The 7,935-nt window shown below is 42.7% G+C and overlaps 1 pseudogene; it reads left to right on the forward strand.

Moving 5' to 3' along the window:
- The first annotated feature begins 1,521 nt into the window (after positions 1 to 1,521).
- On the forward strand, positions 1,522 to 3,277 carry LOC149154860 (calcium-transporting ATPase, endoplasmic reticulum-type pseudogene; annotated as a pseudogene).
- The last annotated feature ends 4,658 nt before the right edge of the window (positions 3,278 to 7,935 follow it).

Raw genomic sequence — 7,935 nt, forward strand, 5'->3', positions numbered from 1 at the left:
ATAGCTTCCACAAGGGTTCAGAAGTCCTCCTGCAATCTTCAAACTCCTACTCCATCATCTCCATACCTGCATCACAGCCCAAGCTTAGTTTTTCTTTCCATGCAAAAACTTGCAAAATTCTTTGAAGAGAAAATACATAGAACAAAATTTGTTTTTGCCATAACTTGAAAACCATGCATCCATTTGAAAAATCGTTTTACAAAGAATTTTATAGGGATGATGGCAACATGCCTGAGCAGTTTCAGGCCATTTCGGTGCACGGTTTCCAAGAAATCAACCTCCATCGCCATCGGCCATTTTTGCATTTTCTCCATATCCGTGCATCCGTTTCAAAACCTGTTTCATGGGGATATGCATATGGGTGATAGTAACATACCCAAGCAGTTTCAGCCGATTCCGACGCACGGTTTCCGAGAAATTGATCTCTGAAATCTTCAGCCATTTTCCATTTTTCTCAAAATCTGTGCATCCATTGATCACGATTTTTCTATGGGAGGTGCATAATGATGATAGGAATGCACTCATCAAGTTTTAGATCAATCCGGTTTACCGTTTGGGAGCAATGGCGAAAACAAGTTCTGGTCCTGTGAAAATTCAGCAGCAGCAGCTTGAAGGTGCAGATCTGAACGTGGAAATGAACTCCCGCAGCATGCATCCGGCCAGAGGAAACCTGCACAAGGAAAAAACCAAAAATCATCAGCCAAGCCCTCATGCAACCAAAGGATCCAGGCATGCAGCAGCAGAATATGAGCATGCAGCAGCAAAAAGCACCTCACAGCAACCATCTGACTTCAAGTACGTGACTAAACCTTGTTCCTCTATTGCATGAATCTAATCTAAGCACTGCATGAACGAATGAGATGGGGGGATTTAGCCAGGAAGCTAGCCATATCCGATTGCACTCATCCAGGCAAAAATCACGCAGCATGCATGGGTAAGTCACTCACGTGAAAATTGAAAATAAAAAAACGGACAGTGTAGAGGCTTTAACTCCAGTGCAACTGATTAACAAGAAGAGGACATGCAGCTCATTATAGCACTGCCGTCTGCAAGTGGCCACGTACACCTGGCCACCTCACTCCTTCACCACAAATCACGCAGCAATTAACGAACGCTCAGCTGAAACTCATAGACTGCTGTTAACTTGCACTTGCAACATTTTCAACTGAAGTATGCATCCTCTGATTCCACAAAATGATTAACCCATCGTCCTCCATTGAGCTTTGTGGCTTGGTTCACAATTCTCCAGCGTGTCGGGCTCACTTAGAGGTGCAGGGGTACTCTACAGGCGTTTCTAGAGGAAGTCGTCTAGAGGAAACACAGAAAACAGCTCAGCAGAAGGAAAACCCGAGATTTTTGTCAAAATTCAAGCTTGAAATGAGAACAGTAGTTAAAGCTCATGTCCAAGGTTACCAGGGTTCTTGAAAGTATTGATTTTGGAGTTTTTCAAACGCATTATAGATCTGTTAATGGTGGAGCAATCTGTTTGAATTCAGAATCTGATCATCTATTTCATAGTCCATGGAGGACAATATATTCCCTGCTTGGTCTAAAACTGTTGAAGAATGCTTAGAAGAATATGATGTGAGCTTAGAGAATGGTTTAAATTCTCATGAAGTGGAAAAACGCCGTCAAATATATGGATGGAATGAGCTCCAGAAGAAAAATGGTACACCTTTGTGGAAGCTGGTAGTGGAGCAATTCGATGATACAGTTGTTAAAATACTTCTGCTCGCAGCTGGCATTTCATTTCTTCTCGCCTAATTTCGTGATAATGTGTCTTCTGAGGAGGGCATAACAGCCTATGTAGAGCCCCTGGTCATTCTCGTGATTCTCATCCTCAATGCCATTGTTTGAGTATGGTAGGAGAATAATTCTGAGAAGGCTTTGGAAGCCCTCAAAGAAATGCAATCTGATCATGCAAAGGTCTTGAGAGATGGACATTATGTTGTAGATATTCCCTCCAGAGAACTTGTTCCAAGAGATATAGTGGAACTGAAGGTGGGAGACAAGGTTCCTACAGACATGAGAATTGTGTCCCTCAAGACATCCACCTTTAGGATGGAGCAGAGCTCCCTGACCAGAGAGAGCATGCCTGTGGTCAAAAGAACGTATCCAGCCACCTTGTGTGACTGTGAGTTGCAGTCAAAAGAATGCATGGTGTTTGCAGGAACTACAGTTACCAATGGCTGCTGCACATGCATTGTTGTGAGCACTGGCATGTTTACAGAAATAGGTAAAATTCAGGCACAAATTTAGGAAGCTTCAATGGAATGTCATGATACCCCTTTGAAAAGAAAGTTAGATGAATTTGGTGAAAGACTGACAACAGTGATTGGTGCCATTTGTATTCTTGTCTGGATCATGAACTACAAATATTTTCTTTCATGGGAAGTCATAGATGGGTGGCCAAAAAATACCATGTTTTCCTTTGAGAAATGTACGTACTACTTTAAGATTGCTGTTGCTCTGGCAGTTGCTGCTATACCAGAGGGATTGCCTGCTGTGATTACTACATGTTTGGCTCTTGGCACTCGTAAGATGGCACAAAAGAATGCTATTGTGCGTAAGTTACCGAGCGTGGAGACTTTGGGTTGCACCATAGTGATTTGCTCTGATAAGACAGGTACTCTTACAACCAATCAGATGTCTGTCAGTGAGTTTATAGCCTTAGGGCACAATGCTGGTTCACTTAGAGAGTTTACTGTTGAAGGAACAACATATAATCCTGAGGATGGAAAAATATTGGATTGGCCTGCACATAATATGGGGGAAAATTTAGAAACTCTGGCAGAAGTTGCTGCAGTTTACAATGATGCAGGGATATCTTGTCAAGGTCACCAGTTCCATGCTACTGGTATTCCCACTGAGGCAGCCTTGAAGGTATTGGTTGAAAAAAATGGGAGTTCCAGACCCAAGGGCAGGTGATACAAGTGCCATTCTCAACAGTGGCACAGTGAAATTGGGCAATTGTGATTGGTGGATACAAAGATCAAAGAGGCGGGCTTTATTGGAGTTTGATTGTGATCGAAAATCCATGGGTGTTATTGTCACAGAACCAATGGGACAAAATCGTCTGCTAGTGAAGGGCGCCATGGAAAATTTGCTTGAAAGGAGTGCTTTTCATCAACTTGCAGATGGATCAGTTGTTGAATTAGATGATGCATCAAGGGAATTACTCTTGAGGAAGTTTCATCAAATGAGTTCAAAGGCTTTGCGTTGTTTGGGATTGGCATACAAGGAAGTTTGGGGAGAGGGCAGCAGAAGGAGAAATTGACCGAGATTTTAGCTAGGGAGGCAGCACCTGTGCTAGCCACCCTAAGCACATCCATCCCCTCCATGAACACTCATTTTTTCAGGGTTCAGACACAATCTGGTCATGGTTCAACCTTCTAGAGGAAGCTACAGGACTTTCTACATGAAGTTTTGCATTTTTACCAGAAACATCTTGTAGAAGCCTTTGGGCAGGCCAGAATCAAGTATGGAGAGGGATTTGAAGCTTGAAGTTTGTTGAGGAGGCATGCAGCCACTCTTTTCTTCCATCCTCCACTGATTTCATCTCCTTTCACCACCATTGCCACCATCGAGATTGAATATACTTTCACAATCATACCAAAGATGAAACTTCTCTAGGAAAAGGAGCACAGGCAGTGGGAAGAACAAAGAAGCATGGTTTCATGACAGAGAAGAGGACATCACTTCAGAAGCTTGGCATGAAAAGGAGGCCACCAGGGCCATCAAAGATGAGGAGATAAATTGGTTGCTCAGAGGATGAGCAACACTTTCAGTAGGGGGGTGATGATGAGCCCCAAAAATGGATGATTATTTGGGCTCATTCAACCTCCTAATTCGAATTAATCCACCATTCTCATTAGTTTATTGCATGTTTTTGATTATATTTATGCTAATAGAGTGAATTGGGTTAGTCATTATTCCAACAAGTCTAATGTGTGCTTTGTGTAGCCTTTTTGGTCAACTTGGAGACAAAATTGAAGGTTTTAATGAGCACGTGGCAACCAAATTCGTGGGAGAACAAGGGAGAGGATTTGTAGGAAGGTGTCCCCTTCATTTATGGGCCCTTACCTAGAATTATCCACCATCAGCTCGGAGTTCAAGGGCCACCAAATCAATGAGCACAAGGGCAGCCAAGCAAGTCAAGTAGGACTGTTGTTAACTACAAGTTTTGGGCAGCCAAGTCCCTAAAGTTTAGGAGGACTGTTGGGTCCTCAATTTGTATAAATAAGAAGGCTTAGGGCCTCATTTTGGTTAGATGGTAGTTAGTCATTTCATAGTCTTGTTGTAGTCAATTTGTAGTTCGATTTTTAGGCAATAGACTAGTTTTGCTGTCAACTCATTTTCAAGTTCTCCTTGTGGACAATTTTGATGTAACTCTTCATTTTTTGATCAATAAAGATGAATCCAGCTTTGCACCAACTCTAAATCTCTCTTAGGAGGTTGTAGCTCTTGGGGTTGGGCCCATCTCAAGCACCCAATACCTCCTTTGTTTACTTTCATGTGTCTTTGCTGCATTCTTAGAGTAAAATATGCTATTTAGATTTAAAACTTGTTGTGTTATTTAGGTTGCTTTTGATGATTAAAGTAGATTTTCACGTTCAGATTGATTTGGATAGATTAATAACATAAAGGATCCTTGGAAAAATGTGCTCAAGCACCTCTGATCTTACCTCTCTCTCAGTGGGATCGTGAGTTGGGACAAAGGTGGGCTTGCTGCCCACAAAAACGCTGTTTTGCTTCACCATGCAAGTATTAGTGTTGGATTCTTAGTTGTCAAACTTGATATCAGTTTTGAATGCATGCTTAGGGTTATGATTGCTTAGTTGCATAGTTAGTTCATCTGATTTTGTGCAAATAAACTTCTGTTCCATTTCTTTTGCTATTATCTAGGTCATATTAGGTCAAGGTAATTAGGTTCTTGATTTTCCAAGTCTTCATTTGTTAAATTCGAAAAATAACTTGCAGAGCACCTGTTCTCCTCCTCTATCTACCCATAATCCATCAGATAATCTGCTCCAACCTTTAGTCCATGATTCGTACCCTTCATTTGTCATACTTTCCCCACCTTGCCCTAATTCCTACATTCTTGTGCATCATCGCTTCCTCCATCCTTGAACAAATCCAATCGCTCCTTAGCCTCATCCACCAAGTCCTAGACCTCTTCACACCCCTATTTCACCTCCATACTCATTCCTCCATCTTTCTCCCTCCATCCATGCTCCAAAATCCCATTTCGAAACATCCTGTAGAAGAATTACAGAACATCTTGTAGAAATCCTGAACATCCTGTAGAACCCCTGCAGACTTCCTGTAGAAGCTCATAAACAAGGTTTCTTGGCAGCCAAACTTTGTGAGACTCTCTGGAAGGGTGTTAGGGATCCCTTAGACCCTCTTTGAACCTTCCCAACCTTTCCAAAGCATTTCTCCTCCTTGATCCACCTCTGCACAGTAAAAAATAGTTAGAAGCACATGCATGATAATTCCAACAACTTAATAAAAAATACAAAAAGATGTTTTCTTCAGATAGTGATAGCTTAGACATTTGCATTTTACCTTCATAGAAGTAATGGCATCTCTTTCAGTAGTTTGCATGCTCTCCTTTGCGTCAGTAGGACTAGCTGGTAGAATTAGGGTTTGCTAGGGTTTGCGTTTCTTTTTCGCTTTCAGTTTCTTTTTGCAATTAGATTAGCTTCCTTTGAGTTATCTTTCATCCATCAATTAAAAAGCTTCTTCTAAGAGCTCATAGAAGTTGGCTTAAGCTCCTAGTGGACTTGTGCCAGCTGACCAAGTGACAGCTGCGGCAAGAGCTAGTACTTGTGCATACAGCACCGTCGCTTCCAAGTTTGTTACGAACTACCGGGTTGATAAAATTAAAGAAGGGAGTTTAGGAGTTGTAGCATTATTGCTACAATACTGGAGCCCACCAATTCATATAATTGCATACAAATCAGTTCATACACAAGTATGTAAGTCAAACAACGTATATCATTAAGGCAAACAGAGCAGTCCAACTACAATAACAACATATGCGTGAAAATGTGCTGGATCTTATTATATAAATAAGTGTAAGTCTCAATCATACAATACATCCATGTAAACCTGCTAGCCCCAACAGTGGAGCGTTACAACCACATCCGCCTGCTCCTCCAAAGAGATGTACTCGCTTTGTGCAGTGGAGAAGCCAAGGCGTGTTACAATACTGTCCAAGCCTTCTTCAAGATAGTCTTAGTAGAAGCTTGGCTAACCAAAAGCCTCTACAATGAGTTATGAGGGACTATTTATAGCAAAGGGTGGGGTGACCCTTGACATTCCCCTTTGTGATAGCTCAACTACCCTCATGACTCTTCACCTACTCTATGACTGTTACATCTAGCTGTTGACACTTGACATGACTCAACATTACAATGTACATGTACTCATGTGAGACCACATGGCTTGAGAAAGCTTTGCAAGACATCACCGACGCTCAGTCCTTTGTGATGAGACCAACTCTTTGACATGCTTATGATGGTGAAGGTGGTGAGTTGATGCCAAACTTAGTCGTTCGTGATGGTGTGTAAGCACATCATGGTGACATCTTGCTGAAGTGACTTCTTGCCTCCATTGCAATTGGTGCATTGGTGCAACTCCTTCATCCAAATCGTATGCTAACATGCGCATGAACTTCTTGGGTGCGGCCGAACTGACAACACACTGATGCATAGCGTCCGTGCTGATCTTCAAGTGTGTGCTGGTGGTCATGCACATCAACTTGCCAAAGTACATGTTTTGCCCCAGTTGGACTTGCTTCTTGTCTTCACCTTGGTGAATGTGTTGAATGGGTTGGATTGCATGCATGTGCTGAACGACATGCATGATGCTGAATCCCTTGCATGCGATCAAAAACACTGCTCACCATGTCTTCTCCGTGTGTGCTGTTGGGATGGATCTTTAACTTGTACAGGTGCAGTTTCATCCATGAGTGTATGTTGTGCTCACGACTGTTCTTGTTCCTGCTGAAACTCATTTGTCTATCTGTGCAGCTTCATGTTCTTCCTGAGTTGTTGCTTCAGCACATGCAACTCCTTCTTTGTTCCATCTTCTACCTTCATGTGATCTCGATGTCGCGTTGTCACTTCATAAACAGAGTCTCCAAAGTTGCTTTCATCATCAATGAACCTGCTTGAGCTTGCAACCTTGTTCCACCTTTGTGTTGTCAACAACCCGCCTCTTGCATTCGTTGCATTTGGTATGTTGTCTTCAGTTGCTTTTCATGATGTTGCTTGTTGTGATGTTGCTGCTATCATATTTTGATGTGCTTGTCTACGAATAACTTGATGTCTTCATGGGTAGGAAAGTCCATGGAAACTTGATCGACTGCATCCCCAAGTGTACTCTGAACGGTGTCTTCGTCTCTGCTCTCTTGGAAACCATTGTACCTGTACATGCTAAGAGGAAGATGAACACCTAGGATACCTAGAGACATGGAAACACTCATGGCAAGCAATATGTCAGTTGAAAACCAAAATGAACATGAGAACTGACTTGCAACATACCTGGGTGCATGATCATGAAGGCTACACAATTTCAATCGGGAGGTCAGGACCGACTGCCAAGATAGCACAAGGCACAGTCCAGGTTGCTGGGAGACTGAATGACTGTTGGAACTGCATAATGCCCAATCCAATCTGGCTACTGACTGTTGGGATTCCATAATGCACAATTACAGTTGGGACCACTGGCCCAGGGACAAATTTGCGCAATTTCTTGGGCCAAGCAGCCACTGTCCTCCAGAAATGCGCAAAACAGTCCTAGAGGCCAGTGTTGGGTAGGAATGCGCAAATATGGAGAGGAAGGTGAGCCTTCCTTTACCAGATTGCGCGATGCAGCCTTGATGAAGGCAGAGCCCGGGCCAAGGTTGGCTAGACTCACTGACGGAGA

The sequence above is a fragment of the Pinus tabuliformis genome, chromosome 9 (genome assembly GCF_031772625.1).
Source record: "Pinus tabuliformis cultivar Carrire ecotype Pingquan chromosome 9, CPIR1, whole genome shotgun sequence".
Taxonomy (NCBI): Eukaryota; Viridiplantae; Streptophyta; class Pinopsida; order Pinales; family Pinaceae; genus Pinus; species Pinus tabuliformis.